Source organism: Podarcis gaigeae (genome assembly GCF_964106915.1).
Source record: "Podarcis gaigeae genome assembly, chromosome: 15".
Classification (NCBI taxonomy): Eukaryota; Metazoa; Chordata; class Lepidosauria; order Squamata; family Lacertidae; genus Podarcis; species Podarcis gaigeae.
Genome location: NC_139692.1, coordinates 32161264 through 32176659, shown reverse-complemented (window position 1 = coordinate 32176659; position 15396 = coordinate 32161264). Strand labels below are relative to the sequence as shown.

Below are 15396 nucleotides of genomic sequence, written 5' to 3'. Positions count from 1 at the left end.
GGAGCCTCAGCTTCACAATCTGTCCTTCCAGTGAGCACTCAGGGTTGATTTCCTTCAGTATGGATAGGTTTGATCTTCTTGCAGTCCATGGGACTCTCAAGAGTCTCCTCCAGCACCATAATTCAAAAGCATCAATTCTTCGGCGATCAGCCTTCTTTATGGTCCAGCTCTCACTTCCATACATCACTACTGGGAAAACCATAGCTTTAACTATACGAACCTTTGTTGGCAAGGTGATGTCTCTACTTCTCAAGATGCTGTCTTGAGGCCTGTCATTGCCCTTCTCCCAAGAAGCAGGCGTGCAGATTGGGTTAGTGCATTTTTAAAAATGGTCCAGGTGAGACTTTCCACCATGTCTACCACCAACGAGGAGTCCTGGATGAGGGGTGATTATTTCTTATTTCCCAAGCATCTTATACATATTTAAGTGCTCTTGAAACACTGACTAACAGAGAAGTGCCCAGCGGTAGATGTCCCTCACTTTTTATATAATACCCCCCAGCCATTTATAATTCCACCTAAAATCCTTCTTATATTATTTCCAGCGATGCGCTAAATCCCAGCTTACGATATCTCCCCCCCCCCCGAAGGTTTTGATGCTGCCTCCTCCCAACCAGTAGTTATTAAAATCCACTGAATGTCAGAACTTAGCATATGCTACCCCAACACCACACCACACCACCCTCCCATGGCATTCAACTGCTTATTGTAAGTGAACCAGATTTTCATTTTGGGTGGTTCTTTGTTTTTTGTTTTAGAATTGAGCCTGACCAGCTGCAAAATGAGAGAGAGAGAGATAGAACTGTCAAACATCTGAATAAAAGAGAATTTTGGCAGGTGCGACTTCTCAAATAGTGGGAGAAACATTGAAGTTGTGCACGCTGTGGTTGACCCGATTTATTAGGGACAGTCCTGATTTTCCTCAGAAGTGATATCCCTTGGTGAATTCTTGTTCTACTTATATCCATATTCTTGTCTTTTATTAATGCCATTTTTAAAAAAAAAATACCCCACATAATAGTAGTTACTTTCTTGTCATTTTTCAGGGTTCAGCTCCCTCCCTAGAGTGGCCCTAGAGCCATGTTGACCCTTGCCCCAATTTCATGTGGATCTAGGATAATTTCATGGAGACAGCACAGAAGGAGGAAGGGGTAGTGCAGAAAGAGAGAAAGAGAGAGAAAGGGTGCCAGGAGGTAAGAAAGAGAAGAGGGTTGATAGAGGGAGGGAAAGTAGCAGAAAGAAAGAGCAAGGGGTGATGGTTTCAAACGTTTGTAACATTTTGCATATTTTATATTCCATATTCTCTCCCTCCCTCCTTAGTAAATCAATTCCTCTTTCATAAACCTGTGTGGTCTCAGTTTAATGCAAACAGCCTCGTGGCTATAGCCTCCACCGGTGCCACCTACAGAAGCAACAGAGAGACCCCAGGGAATGTTTGGAGGTTGTTTGATAAGCAGCAGCCTGGAAGATAATTAATCTCCTATCTGGTGGCAGCAAAGATCTCAAGGCAGGGCGAGAGTGGAGGCAAGCGGCGGGGTGCGCTCCATCGCAGAGTGCACTCCCTTCCTCAGATGGCATGGGACCCAGTCTATTTAAGCCCACAATTGGATCTGGATCTTTGCTGGAGCAACATTCATTTATAGCTCCACTTGGAGCTGTCCATGGTGCTGCTCTCCTGCCTGGACCCTCACTTTGCTTTTCTGGTTGTTCCTGTGGATTCTATCTGGAATGAGACAACAGCAGCAAAGCATGAGGTCATAAGCCTCTTGCTATTTCATACCCAGCTACTGAAACCTTGAGTTGATGGGCAGGTTGTTGTTGTTGTTGTTGTTGTTGTTGTTGTTGTTGTTGTTGCTGCTGCTGCTGCTGCTGCTGCTGCTATCTTGGTTTTCTTTGGCACCACAGTTTTCTCAGTTGGTCATGATTTTCCCATTTCCTTTCTGGTGCTGTTTTAAATTTCTTCCCGATTCCATGCCCATACTCATATTTTATAGCATTAAGAAAATATCTATTCCCTGCACTGCCTGTATTGTTAACGGAAAGTAATAAAAACATTAAAAATGAAGTATATTTATTTACTTATTGCATTTATATCCCACCCCAGTCTCACAGGGAGCTCAAAGTGATATACTTCATTCTCTCCCTCTACATTTAATTCCTGAAATAACCCTGTGAGTTAGGCTAGGCTGAGAGGCAGTGACTGGCCCCCAAGGTCATCCAGTGAGCATCATGGCTGAGTGGGGATTTGAACCCTGGTCTCCCAGGTCCTAGTCCGACACTCTATCCACTGCACCACACGAAGTGGATGTAACTCCGACCTGTAAATCAGGAAGCTTTCTTGCAAAGATGGCACTTTAAACCCCCTTCATTCCAGGTGTGGAGGAGCACCCGTGACCTTCCAGGTGTTGTTGGACTATAACTCCCATTGTACCTTGACCTTTGGGGATTGCAGGTGGGGCTGAGTCCAACAACATCTGGGGGGCCACAGGTTCCTGGTCATTGCTTTACTGTGAGCGTCAATTCAGAAGTTTGGTTGTTAGAGTGACTGAATGGTGGATTTCACACCCACCCACCACTTTAATCCCAGTGATCTATCCACATTAAATGTGAAACTACTGTAAAATTATGGTGGACAGGAATAGCCTACTTCTGTTGTCAATGCTTAGGACCCCAATAGCTCAAGGACCGCCTCTCTCCATAAGAACTGGCCCAGACCCTGAGATTGTCATCTGAGACCCTTCTCTGTGTTCCCTTCCATGGGAGGTCTGGAGGGTCGCAACACGAGGACGGACCTTTTCAGTGGTGGCTCCCCACTGGTTGAATGCTCTCCCCCAGGAGACTTGCCTGGCACCATCATTACATATCTTTAGGTGTCCGGCAAAAACATTTCTTTTCCTTCAAACTTTTGGCTGTTGGTTATCTGTTGCCTCCTTAAGTGTGTGGATCCTAAAAATAGGATAATCTTTTAGCTTTTCCTATGTTCTATTTTATGCTGGTTTAAATTTTATTCTTTGTTTGTTTGTTTGCTGTTGTAAGTCACTTTGATATACTTTTGTTTATAAAATGGATTATTAAGCTTAATTAATAAATAATAACCATTATTGTTGTTTTATATGTGGCTTATCTCCCTCCCTACTTATTTCATAAAATTTATATACCGCTTGATTGTAGAAAACCTCACAGCAGTTTAAAAAACAATAAAGCAGTATTTGTAAAAACAATTGAAAAGAGTAATAAACTAAACTAAAAATAAAACAGCAGCATTCTAAATGAAAACGCTTTTAGCAGGCAGTGACAAAAATATCGTGAAGGCGTCTGCCTCATGTCAAGAGGCAGGGAGTTCCAAAGTGCACACTAAAAGATCGATTTCTTACAAATGCAGAACAGGTATTTTGTAACACCGACAGATCTATGCCAAAGTGGCTTCTAAGTGGGTTTTATAATTCTATTTACAAAATTTATAATCAATGCATAGTTAAAACACAAAACAGCAAATCCATCAGGGCAGCAAAACACCATCATTTAAAATATACAGTACAACAAATTATTATGCATATTCATTATTTAAAGGGGCATGCCCATGAGCCCTTTGGAGAAGCGACGTGGCTCGCTGCTCCCCCCTGCCCCCCCCCGCCCCCGCCCAGGTGCAAGCCCTCCGTCGCTTGCCAAACAGATGCTAGTAAACAGACCCTGACACTCACTTGTGAGAGTCCCCCAGGGGAATCCTGCAGACACAGTGCCTGCCTCTCCCCATGGTAACCTGGCTGCATATCAGCCATTGACTGCAGAATGTAGGGATCACGTTGCTGGAGCAAACAGTGGCCATGTTTACTCTAATACTCCTTCTGTTAACAGTGGTCAGTGGGATGCTTTTGGGAGGCTTATGAAAAGGGCTTTAACACCAACACCAACTGCCTCATTGCTTGGAATTGTGGAGTTGGAAGGGGTCCCCAGAGCCATCTAGTCCAGCCCCTGGCATTGCAGGAATCACAGCTAAAGAAAGCCAGCCAACCCCTGCTTCAGACCCTCCAATGCAGGAGAGTCAATCACCTTATTTAAAACATCTGGGGATGAGAGATATACTGTGCACCAAGGGCAGGCAGACTTCAGGTTTGCAGAATTTATTTTTATTTTATTTTTCTAGACCCTGAGCATCTCAGGAGGGCGGCTCTATGCTAAAAATGAAGGAGCAAGGATGCCTCTCAGAACATGCTCAGCCTAGGGATTGAAGATCGGTACTGTGCTCATAGACCCTTCGCACAAAAATCCCCTCCCCCTTCCCCCCCCTCAAAAAACCCCTTTGTTTCAGCAGCCTAATTTAGGGAGGGAAGCATTTCATTTCTTGTAGCTTATGTCAGCAAAGTAGGACTCAGAAAGCAAGGAGGCCCACTGAAAACCACCCAGTTCTATCTACAGCTCCTAATTTACCCCATGGAGGTTCCACTCTGAACCATTATGGCCAGTGGGACTGTCCCTGGAAAACAGGGACACTTGGAGGGTCTGATAATGTATACAAGTGGAGGCTCCCTTTGGGTAATCGCAGCTGAATCTAGACCATGATGGGTGGGTATGTTTAACACATGTGTGTGGAAGCCTTTCCAGAAACATCCTGCAGCAAGGAGTTCCGTAGGACAGCCCTGGGCTACATAGTTCATTGGTCTGGCTCAGCTGAAGGCACCTTCAAATGCTCACATATAAAATGGGGCATCGCTCAGGGGTAGAGCACCCGAGAAGCTCCCCGTTTAATCCCTGACATCTCCTACAAAAATGGATAATGATGAGAAAGTCCCTTTCACAAGGAGCAGCGATGGCCACCAACCTGGAAAGAGGATCTGACAAATTTATGGAGGAAAAGCCTATCAATGGCTCTGCCTCCATGGTTGCTTCTGAATCCCAGATGCTGGAATCCACAGGTGGAGAGAGGGCTCTTGTGCTCAGGTCCTGCCTGCAGGCTTTTCACAGGCTGGCCACTGTGGGAACAGGATGCTGGACTGCGTAGGCAGCTGACCCAACCCAGCGGGTCATTCTGACATTCACACATTCTAAATTTATTTTCTATTGTTGATCTCCGTTTTTAAGCCACTCCTCATCCCTTGGAATTGCAGTCCGGTGAGCACACATGATATGTGCTGAGCAAAAACAAGAGCAGTCCTCCATCTGCGAAACATGAAAATACAGAGTGCCAGGCAGGCAGCAATGTGACAGTCCAAGTCTGGAGTGCCAGGTGGCACCAGATTTCCTCCATAACCTACATAGGGAAGCTGCCTTAGATAGAGTTGCAACACTGGTCCATCTAGCTCAGTATTGTCCGCACGGACTGGCAGTAGCTCTCTGTGTTTTTCTTTCCCCCCAGATGGGAGCATACCTGGAGATGCCAGGGACTGAACCTTCTGCATGCAAAGCACAACCACTCTACCCACCCCATCCCATGTCCCCAATATTTTATTCAAGTTGGCACCCCTGATATGGAGATTAACAGGTAGAGAGAGATGTCGGGGGGATGGAATAAACTGTGAATGCAGCCCTAGTCTCTCATAAGAAAAGAGAACCTTGTCTTAAGCTGAGTCAGACCAGTTTATAGACATCCAAGAAAGCTGAATGCTGGAAGATTTGGGACAGATATAAGGAAGGACTTTTTAATGCAGTGCCAAGTTAACGCTATGGAACTCACTCCCACAAGAGGCAACAATGGCCGCCAACAATGATAGCTTTAAAGGGGGAATGGACAAATTCGTGGCTTATACCTTATGCCTATGAGACCGCCTCTCCTGGTATGCCCCACGGAGGACCTTAAGGTCCACAAATAACACTTTGGAGGTCCCAAGCCTCAAGGAGGTTAGATTGGTTTCAACTAGGGCCAGGGCCTTTTCAGCAGTGGCCCCGATGTGATGGAAAGCTCTGTCACAAAAGACTAGGGCCCTGTGGGACTTGACATCTGGTCCATGGGGTCACGAAGAGTCGGACACGACTAAACGACTAAACAACAACAACAACTAGCCATGCTGGCTGTGCTCTGCCTCCATGGTTGAAGGCAGCAATGCTTCTCAATACCAGAGGCTTGAAACCACAGGAGGGGAGAGTGCTCTTGTTGCTCAATTCGTGCTTGTGGGTTTCCCACTGGAGCATCTTCTTGGCCACTGGAAGAACAGGATGCTGGACCAGATGGGCGATTGGCCTCGTCCAGCAAGCTCTTCTTCTGTTCTAACACTCTTAAGTCTCGGGAGTCAGCAGAGCGCCAGGTAAACAGCTTCAATAAATCTCATCTCTTGGCAGGAATGTGCTGACAGGGCTGCAATGGCTAGAAAAAACATTTTGGCTCTCCCGGCATCAAGGTCCAGCTCTCTTTCTTTCTCTCCGTCACTCTTTCCCTGTCGTTCTCCTTTTAAGTGTCATAATTCCTAGCAAACAACAGGCAGCAGGGGTTGGTTGTATCAGCCGCAGTGTTAAAAGCGGGTTTGGGACAGAGCGCCAGCTCAGTTGGCAGTGACACCGTAAGGGTGGGAGAGAGAGAGATCTGATTCAGTTCACCTTTCAAAGCAAACCTCCCACATCTGCACATTCCAAAGCAATGCAGCAACCAAAACGCAGCCGTCCTTCGAAACCCACACTTCTTCGAAATTTGCAAGGCAGTTCTCCAGCCAAGTGAGATGCACAAGCATGCATTGACTGGGGTAAAGTGTCCTTTGATAAATGCACATATTAGCAAAAAAATTTTAACAGACCCAAATGCATCCTGTGAGAGAAAGCTGCTTTGCAGATATGGGTGCAAAGTTGCACAGGAACATGTGTTTAGTTGGGGGAAATTCTCATGCAAAAACTGGTGCATTTTCATGCAATCTTTTCCCCGCTAAAGAAATTGCAAACTGGTGTGGGAATGTGGAACGCTGATCCCTCGATCCCTAGTAATGTGGGAGTCCTTTCATGAGTGGAAACTTTTAAAGGGGTTTATTGCATGGTTGGACCTAGATCTCTTTTTTCTTGTCTGAGGGCATTCCCCATACGAACATGGATGGGAATGTCATCCAACGCCACATTCATGCCATAAAGAACACTGATAGAACAGAAATCTGATTCAATTCGCACTGAAAGATGCATCCATCAAATTCACACTTTCCAAAACAATCTGAGAACTGAATCACAACTTTCCGTTGAAGTGCACACCTATATGAATTTTGCAAATGTCGTTCCCCAACCAAAACCGCCTGCACTGGGGGCAGGGGCGGGAAATAAAATGCAGAAATAGATTTTACATTAGGGGAAACTGTTTGCAAAAATGTGCAAATTAGTCAAATCTGCATAAACAAATGTGGTTTTTAGGAGAAATTTGCATTACGATGCTGATGAATTTTCACAATGTTTTTTTTTCTTCCGAAAAAAGATAATCGCAAATTGTTGTGTAAGGTGGAGGAATGAATTTCCTCCGAAAGGAAAGAACCAAAAAGGATAGATCTTCTCATCTGTAGAAGCAAAAGGCATTCTCATACATCGCTAAACGACCCTATATTGAGCCAGACCCTTAGTCCATCTAACTCAGTATTGTCTACACTGACTGGCAGCATCTCTCAAGGTTTTTAGGCAGCCCTACCTGGAGATGCCACAGGGGATTGAACCTGGGACGTTCTGCATGCAAGGCAGGTGCTCTAACACTGAACTATGACCCTTCTGCAATCACAATTCAAGGACACATTATTGGCAGCCAAAAGCACTTTGGTAGACACAGCTGGTGTGGGGTGTGTGCCCTGAAGACAGCCATAGCAAAGGCTGAGGAGCCACATCTGGTCCAAAGGTTCTCCCCTCCCCAATATGTATGCATAACAAGAACATAGGTGCGTCCAGTAGCACTGAGTTCCACAGTTTAACCCTGTGCTGCATGAATCTGCAGCTGCGGCCAGCATGGCGATGCCTTGCATTTCCTCTGACCCACCTGGCTTATTTTCTGTCTGACGGCTTTCCATCCCGTCTTGTCTCTCATTGATCACAGTTATATAAGAGAAGCAGCTATTCCTGGGCTGATAGGATTATGTAAGTTGGTGTGCCACCTGTCCAGAGAATGGCGACAGCAGTGCGAGGCGGGGGGAGGGATGGAAAGGGAGGAAAAAATATATCTATAGCTCTGCAAACGCTCACGCCAACACACCAATACACCTAAAGTACCCTCTGCCTTGTTTAGCTTCTCTCCTTAAAATGACCTCCTCCAGTATGTAGTATGAAAGCTGGGAAACTGCCAGACAGCATGTATATATGCAGATTGTTTTTTTCCTTAGCCAAAAGAAGAAGAAGAAACCTGAACATTATTTTATTTTTTTAACCTGAGGGCTGAATTCTGGTCTGGGCAATGTTTTAATGTCTGCGTGCCGTTCTCAGACGCAAAGATCGGTCCAACAAGGGGTGCCAGTTTTGCCTATCCAAAATCAGCTAGTTTCTTTCATGCCCGTAAAAGCAAGATCAGGGTTCAAGGGCACATCCCAGCCAAAAACACTCAAGGAGAGTGCAAGGCAAAGTCATTGAGGAGCATAGCCAGGGACAGTTCCAAGGGCCAGACAGAGAGGCTTGAGGCTCACGTCTTCTGACTTTCACCTTCACTAGGTGGCCCTAAAACACCCCAGTGGTTTCCTCCACAGCAACTGTGAGCAGGACCAAAGGTGCAGAAGTCCTGAGAGGGTTACATGCCCCATGCAACTACGTCCCTCTCTTCCTGTCAATTGCCCTCCCCCTATAGAGCATTTAATTTGTTTTGTTGACAAAGTGTTATAACTATATTAATAATATAGTTATATGGGATGGGCGTTGACAAGACGGGCAATCAAAGATGATCAAGGGTCTGGAAACCAAGCCTTACAAAGAGCACTTGAAGGAGCTGCGTATGTTTAGCCTGGAAAAGAGGAGACTGGGAGGAGATATGATAGCCTTCTTCAAATATCTGAAGGGCTGTCACATGGAAGAGGGAGGAAGCTGGTTTTCTCCTGCTCTGGAGGGTAGGTCTCTAACCAAGTTACAAGGAAGGAGATTCCGTCTAAGCATCAAAAGGAACTTTCAGTAGGAGCTGTTCAACAGTAAAACAGACTCCCTCAGGGCGTTGTGGACTCTCCTTCCTTGGAGGTTTTTAAGCAGAGGTTGGATGGCCGCTTGTCAGGTATGATCTAGTTGGGATTCCTGCATTGCAGTGGGTTGGACTAGATGACCTTTGGGGGGGGGGTCCCTTCCAACTCTACGATTCTACAAGTCTAATAATAAAAGGGTGTCTAAGCTCCATGTATAAAATAATATAAAACAGTTATCAGGAAGACATAGGCCGCCTTCGCACCATGCGTTAAAAGCACTGTGATACCACTTTAAAAAGTCATATCCTCCCTCAAGGAATTATGGGAGCTGTAGTTTGTTATGGGTAACCCAGAGTAAAGAGGGACTGAGTGTTAAACTACCTTGGGAATTATAGTTCTGGGAGGGGAAACCCAGCCAGATGGGCAGGTTGTTGTTGTTGTCCCTCTTCTTCATCATCATCATCATCATCTTCTTCGTCTTCTCCTCTCTCAGCACTCTTAACAAACTACAGCTCCCAGAAGAGCCAGCTGCCCCAGGCCAGTGGCCCATCCAGACTAGCATCCTGTTCTCACAGTAGCCAGCCACTTACCTTGGTGGGAGACCCACAAGCAGGATTTAGCACAAGGCATCCCAATATATGAGTCATAGGACAGTGACAGGGCATCTCAGGCCAAAGGTGACCCTCTTGGCTGATCTATCTGGCACTCAGAAATCTCCCCAGACCATGCCGACTTCTTGGGCCACTCCCACTCTGCCCGAGCCACACCTACTTTCTAGGCCACACCCTTTCCACTAAGCCACACCCCTCACTAGCCCTTCTTTGTCCGCTCCTTACGTGTTTTTGCCTAGGTGCAAGTAGATAAATAGGTACCGCTCTGGCGGGAAGGTAAACGGTGTTTCTGTGCACTGCTCTGGTTCGACAGAAGTGGCTTAGTCCTGCTGGCCACATGACCCGGAAGCTGTATGCCGGCTCCCTCGGCCAGTAAAGCAAGATGAGTGCCATAACCCCAGAGTCGGTCACAACTGGACCTAATGGTCAGGGGTCCCTTTACCTTTACCTAGTACCTCTGGTGGGGAACACGTCGTACCCCTTCAGAGAGATAGTTCACCTTTGGTCCCCACCCTTCACTCAGCTCTTACCTGTGGCTCCTAGAAGCTGTCAGCATGCAACAGCGGCCACACCCTGGGAACGACTTTGACTGCTAAACCAGATGAAGGTAGCCAATGGGTCTCAAACCCTCTGTGAGTTAGGGACTCCCTCTATTTGTGAAGACAGGCTCTGGCGGATTGAGCAGATGAGACCAATTGTGGGTCCACTCGTCAAGAAGGTGGTTTCTGCCTGTGCTGTAGGGGAAAGTGAGGGGCAGATGGGGCTCAGCCACCTGAGAAGGCAGCCCATCTAGGAGAAGGGAAACTGATTCTAAACCCCACTGCCTTGTGGGATATTTTCAGGAGGAGAAAAGACTAAGGAGTAAACCCTACGCAAACCTGGAGTCCCTAAAATGGTTGTACACCTCCTTCCGGCAACTCCTGCAGCCAAACTGCTGCCCAATGTATGGTTTTGCTTTCCTTTGGACCACATCAGTGAGGCTGAGAGGAGGGCCTGAGCAGCCCAGGACGTCCATACACACCGCCCAGGCTTGCGCCCCAGGAAAGTCACTTCGAGGCTGCTAACACAGTGGTTTGACTTCACCTCTGGAAGCGCACTCCAGACAGATGGGTGTACAGTTTGGGTGAGTCACAACCTAAGTGATTTGGAATGGCTCGAGCAAGTGAGCCCTGCTACAAGTGAGGCCACACCCACCCACAAAAAAGCCCTCAGGAATGCTACATGCTTAAAGCTTTGCAAGAAATTATAAAGAGCTGGAGCAACTGCCACACAGGGGTGGAAGGGGGAAGACCTCTGCCCAGGAAAGAGATTGGTTGGTGTATGGGTGGGGGCCAACATTACTGAGTTGTTGTGAGGATTATTCAGGCCATGCTTATGAAGCATTCTAGACCCTTGAACTGCAATTTTGTAAAAGACAGAATGGTCTTTGACTTAGATCTGTGCTGGACTCAAAATTGTTTCTTTGTAGGTTTCTTATTGCTAAATGGCTTTGGGATGCTTTGTGCTATGCGATTCAGAAATGAAATGAAGAGATGCAGCAGCTCCTTGGCTAAGCAGGTGCCCCCTGGCTGGGTTCGATCCATCAAAAGAAGATCTCCAGCAGCATTAAACCTTGGAGAGCCACTGCCAGCCAGGGCAGACCGGGGCTCGTGGTCACCACTATGCACCTGCAAAAGATAAATAACCGCTCCAAAAACCGTAATGCGCAGGAGACACTTTGCTCTCAATGGCTACCAGCCACAATCACTACGCTCTGCCTCCACAGTTGGAAGCAGTAATGCTCCTGAATGCCAGTTGCTGGAAGCCACAGGAGGGGAGAGGGCTCTTGTGCTCAGATCCTGTTTGCAGGTTTCCCACAGGCTTGGCCACCGTGATAACAGAATGCGGCACCAGATGGACCATTGGTCTCATCCAGGAGGTCCTTCTTCCTGCTCAGTTCCTGTGTGCATTGGCTTGGTCCCTCCTACCTTGAACACAGCTCCTCAAACATGCCCACGTTTCACTGGATGCCAGGACTGGGCACCCTCTCTCCCTTCTGTTTAGAACAGATGAGATGTGGAAAGAGCATCTCTCCGTCAGCAAGGGAGGAGGTGGGCTCCCCACACGCAATTGATGAAGCGGCTGATTGGCGGGGCATCATTTTGCAGCCCTGCCTCTTTTCCCACTCTTTCCCAAAGTGGCACCCATTTTGCATTGTGCCACACACACCCCTCTTTGGTGACTGGCACCTATGGCACTTTCTCAAAGTTCCAAACATGCCAGTTGCTGGAGTTGACAATCCTGGGCAAGTTGCTGTAACGGTGGGACACCATCACCGTTATGATGATAATGGGATTCATTAGCTGAAATTCCTGCATTGTAGGGGGTTGGGCTAGATGACCCTTGGTGTCCCTTCCAACTCTACTACAACTCAAGGATTCTTTTCTTATTATATCACCTCTAAACCACCATCTCAAGGCGATTTACGCATAAGATAATTAAAACCGTTAAACACACGAAAACAACCAATATGCTCAAAGTAAGCCTGGATAGCTCAGTTGGTTAGAGCGTGGTGCTGATCACGCCAAGGTTGCAGGTTCGATCCCCAACAGCTGCATATTCCGGCATTGCAGGGGGTTGGACTAGATGATCCTCAGGGTCTACATGTTTATGTTTCTAAGACTAAAACCCCAATAAGTGGGCACTTATGGTAAACACCTGCTTATGCAGCCAGGAAAGGCCATGAGAACAAAGGGGTCTTCAACCATTTCTGGAAAATGCAGATAGTGGCTACCTGTTGTATGTTGTCAGGAATGTTGTTCCATAGAAACAGGGGCAACCACCTTGAAGGCCCTGGTCTGAGGTCCTGCAGAGAAGGATTCTGAGATCTTTGGAACTCGCAGGAGAAACTCCTCTGCAGTGACCTACTGGGTGTATAAAGGAGGAGGCGAACTGTTAAGTCACCTGGTTCTGAGCTGTATGGAGACTTGTGTTTTAGTAACAACACTTTGAATTTGGCCCAGTAGCAGACTAGCGGCCCATGGAGATCCCACAAGCAAGGTGCTATATACTGGTGGGAGCTTGCCCCCACAAGCAACCAAGCTACTTCATTCTGCAGCAGCTGAAGCCTCCAGACCCACCCCAAGGGCAACAAGGTAGCTTCAGATATGAACCATTGTAACTTCTCTCTATCAGCCAGTCAGGTGACCCTGAGTACCCTCAGGCAGGCATGAAGGTAAGGACTGTACCTTGATTATTTGCCCCTGACACCTGGGACTCCAAGGTGCAATGTCTGTGTCCATGAAGGCTCCATTTAGCCGACATTTACAGTGCATTCACAGGCTTATCCTCCATTTGGGTATAATTATGCTGCTTTGTTGCCACGGCATCTGCCTGAAACTGCCATTGTTCCTGTAATTATTTGATGCCCCAGGACAACAAAACCAAAGGGGAGCAGCACATTGTCCCTTCTGCCCTTAGTCAGGGCATCAGGGGCCCTGGAAAAGATGTATCCCCTGCATGGCCCCATCCATTGGCCAAAGAAGCAGCAGCAGTAACTTTACTTCCTCCCTGCCTCCTAGGGGGAGCGGAAGACTCCATTTCAACTGTCAATTGTCCTGGGGCTCCGGAGCAGAAAGGAAGCAGACTGTCCTCTAGCACCAAACCAGGGCCACTGAGAGGTTGAACCCCCACCATGACCCCCCAGGAAGAACACCAGGTCAAAGCGAGAAGCAGTCTGGCCTCGTCCTCCAGCTAGTGAAGGAGCAGATGTCCCAGTGCTTGCATTCCTCTTCCCTCCTCATTCCTTTTTTCCTTTTGTGTCATGTCTATTAGGTTGTGAGCCAGTGGGTGGGGACTGCTCACCTTTTAACATATGCACAGCACTTTAAAAATATCAAGTGTGAGATAAATGTTAGATAATAGCTATTATTGTTATTATAATTATTGTTAAGAATAATTTCATACGAAACCCTTCACTGCTTCCTTAAATGTTGACAAAGTTTGTGAGGGTTCCCTCTCCTCTCCATATTCTTGTATGTCAACTCACATTCAATACACAAAACTTTGACTTACTGTGCAAATCCCCACATGCCCAGATATATAAATATAGATATAGGCATACACACCTCCACCAAAAAAACAGGCACATCCCTATTATCAGAAGAGCAGTTATTCCAGTGATCTAATATCAACTGAAACCCACCACCCTCCCAGCAACGCCCCTTCATATTTACAGCTCAGAATTTCCTGGGAATCCTTCCAAGCCCTCCACGATGAATAATTCAGAGATTGCACACCATCCTCAAATTGAGCAAACTTCTTCTCCCAGCTACCTTGGGTCAAAATTGCATCGATGAGATAACGCCCCCTGAGCTTGGAGGACATCTGAGAGGCCCCTGAGGAAACCCTTCCATCTCCTCTCCTGTAAGAACGGCATTTCTCTCCCCTGGAAAACTTTCCCCTCTTTTGCTCCTGACTGCAAACCTAGAGAGAAAAACCCGTTGGGGGGGGAGACCCAACCTTTTTTGGGGGAGGGGGGAACCAAAGCAACTATTTTGCCTCTGACATCCCAGCATCCACTATCCGTGTCCCTAGACAACTGAGCTCAGCCAGTCAAGGAGAAGACCCGTGTCTGTCCTTCTCCCCACTAGCCTCTGAAGGAGAGCTGTCAAATTACTGTAGTTCAGTGTCCCCTCCATCTGTCTCTGTCTCCCTCTCCCCCTCCCTCCCCCTCTCTCTGTGAGTATTTCTCCCCCTTTTCTATCCTAGAAAACCGAGGTCTTGGGCGTGTGTTGTTGGGGAGAGGCATGGCACCCCCCCCCCACCTCCCTTTGCATCGATCCAACCTCAACCAGAGTCTCATCCCGTCCAGCCTAGCTTATTTGTTTTCCAACGCATGCAGGAGAACAGGGTTGTTGGGAGAGGCCAGCCTTTTCTAAGCCTTCCCCTCGCGGGAGACACAACGGCGGACAATCCTCCCCACCCCCAGCCCTTGCATGGTGCCTCCCCCCCTCCCCACCTGCTCTTTGCAAAGAAATATCAAGCACACAGCAGATGGGACTGCAGCCAAGATACCTCCCGCTAGCTCTGCCTCCCTCCCTCCGCCCCAGACGCTGACACCAAAACTGCTGTGTCTTCTAACAAGCCTTTGCGATCTGTAATGCTTCCCCCCACCCTTGCTCCCACTTCCCCAGCAGTCGCAGGCAGAGCGTAGACCTTCAGCCCCCCAGCTAGGATTTCCCCCGCCCCACATCTCCTTTCCCTACCTTGCTGGAGAAGGAAGCGCAATCTTGTGTCCGTGCCAATAACTGCAGATGGGGTTTGGCCTCGCTCTTGCCAGCCTCGTTCTCCTTGGTTCCGCTGGAGCTCAGTCCTCCTGGCTCCCTGGGCCCTCCAGCCCAGGGCTAACCAGCCCTGGGACACCCCACCCTGTTCTTGCACCTTCCCCAAAGCCCACCCTCTCCGCTCCCGAGCGCACCCAGCTCCCCTCAAGGCTCTTTCTGGCTCCCTCTTTGCAGCATCCTCCACTACTGAGCTTCGCCTCCTGAAGTGCTGGACAGCTCCGTGCCATAGAGCCGGCCCTGGCTTGGTGCAAGAAGGGACGGCCTCCTCCCCGATCCACAGAGCCCCCTAGAGGAGAAGAGCGGGAGGCGCAGGAGAAAGAGGGGGGGGGGGATCACGCTGGATTCTGTAGGAGCGTCTGAGAGCTTCTCGGTTTATTGCACTCGGCGCCGTTGGCTTTGAAAGCCGCTCCGAAAGTATTC

The 15396-nt window shown here is 48.0% G+C and overlaps 1 protein-coding gene across 1 annotated transcript in view; it reads right to left on the bottom strand.

The window, feature by feature from the left end:
- SRRM3 (serine/arginine repetitive matrix 3) overlaps positions 1-15223 on the bottom strand; it is a 103664-nt gene extending 88441 nt beyond the window's left edge. The window contains exon 1 of the mRNA XM_083715363.1: positions 14899-15223. The gene's annotated coding sequence lies outside the window, so the exon portion shown is untranslated. The remainder of the gene's footprint in view (positions 1-14898) is intronic.
- Between the last annotated feature and the right edge of the window lie 173 nt (positions 15224-15396).